The sequence below is a fragment of the Taurulus bubalis genome (assembly GCF_910589615.1).
Source record: "Taurulus bubalis genome assembly, chromosome: 7".
Lineage (NCBI taxonomy): Eukaryota > Metazoa > Chordata > Actinopteri > Perciformes > Cottidae > Taurulus > Taurulus bubalis.
Genome location: NC_136595.1, coordinates 2,042,501 through 2,045,000, shown reverse-complemented (window position 1 = coordinate 2,045,000; position 2,500 = coordinate 2,042,501). Strand labels below are relative to the sequence as shown.

Genomic DNA, 2,500 nt, shown 5'->3' with positions numbered 1-2,500 from the left:
GAAATGAGAGAAGAAATGAGAGAAGAAATGAGAGAAGGAATGAGAGAAGGAATGAGAGAAGGAATGAGAGAAGGAATGAGAGAAGGAATGAAAGAAGGAATGAGAGAAGGAATGAGAGAAGGAATGAAAGAAGGAATGAAAGAAGGAATGAGAGAAGGAATGAGAGAAGGACTGAGAGAAGGAATGAAAGAAGGAATGAGAGAAGGACTGAGAGAAGGACTGAGAGAAGGAATGAAAGAAGGAATGAGAGAAGAAATGAGAGAAGGAATGAGAGAAGGACTGAGAGAAGAAATGAGAGAAGGAATGAAAGAAGGACTGAGAGAAGAAATGAGAGAAGGAATGAAAGAAGGAATTAAAGAAGGAATGAAAGAAGGAATGAGAGAAGGAATGAAAGAAGGAATTAAAGAAGGAATGAGAGAAGGAATGAAAGAAGAAATGAGAGAAGGAATGAAAGAAGGACTGAGAGAAGGAATGAGAGAAGGAATGAGAGAAGGAATGAAAGAAGGAATGAGAGAAGGAATGAAAGAAGGACTGAGAGAAGGAATGAGAGAAGGACTGAGAGAAGGAATGAGAGAAGAAATGAGAGAAGGAATGAAAGAAGGAATTAAAGAAGGAATGAAAGAAGGAATGAGAGAAGGAATGAAAGAAGGAATTAAAGAAGGAATGAGAGAAGGAATGAAAGAAGGAATGAGAGAAGGAATGAGAGAAGGAAGGAAAGAAGGAATGAGAGAAGGAATGAAAGAAGGAATGAGAGAAGGAATGAAAGAAGGAATTAAAGAAGGAATGAAAGAAGGAATGAGAGAAGGAATGAAAGAAGGAATTAAAGAAGGAATGAGAGAAGGAATGAAAGAAGGAATGAGAGAAGGAATGAAAGAAGGAATGAGAGAAGGAATGAAAGAAGGAATGAGAGAAGGAAGGAAAGAAGGAATGAGAGAAGGACTGAGAGAAGGAATGAGAGAAGGAATGAGAGAAGGACTGAGAGAAGGAATGAGAGAAGGAAGGAAAGAAGGAATGAGAGAAGAAATGAGAGAAGGACTGAGAGAAGGACTGAGAGAAGGAATGAGAGAAGGACTGAGAGAAGGAATGAGAGAAGGAAGGAAAGAAGGACTGAGAGAAGGAATGAAAGAAGGAATGAGAGAAGGAATGAGAGAAGGAATGAGAGAAGGAATGAGAGAAGGAAGGAAAGAAGGAATGAGAGAAGGACTGAGAGAAGGAATGAGAGAAGGAAGGAAAGAAGGACTGAGAGAAGGAATGAAAGAAGGAATGAGAGAAGGAATGAGAGAAGGAATGAGAGAAGGAATGAGAGAAGGAAGGAAAGAAGGAATGAGAGAAGGAATGAGAGAAGGACTGAGAGAAGGAATGAGAGAAGAAATAAAAGAAGGAAGGAAAGAAGGAATGAGAGAAGGAATGAGAGAAGGAATGAAAGAAGGAATGAGAGAAGAAATGAGAGAAGGAATGAAAGAAGGAATGAAAGAAGGAATGAGAGAAGGAATGAAAGAAGGACTGAGAGAAGAAATGAGAGAAGGAATGAAAGAAGGAATTAAAGAAGGAATGAGAGAAGAAATGAGAGAAGGAAGGAAAGAAGGAATGAGAGAAGGAATGAAAGAAGGAATGAGAGAAGGAATGAAAGAAGGAATTAAAGAAGGAATGAGAGAAGGAATGAAAGAAGGACTGAGAGAAGGAATGAAAGAAGGAATGAGAGAAGGAATGAAAGAAGGAATGAGAGAAGGACTGAGAGAAGGAATGAAAGAAGGAATGAAAGAAGGAATGAAAGAAGGAATGAGAGAAGGACTGAGAGAAGGACTGAGAGAAGGAATGAGAGAAGGAAGGAAAGAAGGAATGAGAGAAGGAATGAGAGAAGGAATGAGAGAAGGACTGAGAGAAGGACTGAGAGAAGGAATGAGAGAAGGACTGAGAGAAGGACTGAGAGAAGAAATGAGAGAAGGACTGAGAGAAGGAATGAGAGAAGGAAGGAAAGAAGGACTGAGAGAAGGAATGAAAGAAGGAATGAGAGAAGGACTGAGAGAAGGACTGAGAGAAGGACTGAGAGAAGGACTGAGAGAAGGAATGAGAGAAGGAATGAGAGAAGGACTGAGAGAAGGAATGAGAGAAGGAATGAGAGAAGGAATGAGAGAAGGACTGAGAGAAGGAATGAGAGAAGGACTGAGAGAAGGAATGAGAGAAGGAATGAGAGAAGGACTGAGAGAAGGACTGAGAGAAGGAATGAGAGAAGGACTGAGAGAAGGAATGAGAGAAGGAATGAGAGAAGGACTGAGAGAAGGAATGAGAGAAGGAATGAGAGAAGGAATGAGAGAAGTGTAATGGTGTACTCCTCTAAATCTCATTGTTTTCATTGTCGGCAGATCAAAGATGACATTCTTTATAGCCGCATCCATTCAAAAGTTGTTGTCATTTTCTGGGCTCATGGCCTCCCAATCCAAACTATAACAAGAGACGTGTGTGGTGGCGTCGTAGTGAAGTTCTGCTAGAGCTACATACA

The 2,500-nt window shown here is 40.4% G+C and overlaps 1 protein-coding gene across 1 annotated transcript in view; it reads right to left on the bottom strand.

Annotated features, from left to right (window-relative positions):
* Positions 1 to 2,500, bottom strand: part of mcf2l2 (MCF.2 cell line derived transforming sequence-like 2) — a 129,175-nt gene that overhangs the window by 101,248 nt on the left and 25,427 nt on the right. The gene's annotated exons all lie outside the window — the stretch shown is intronic.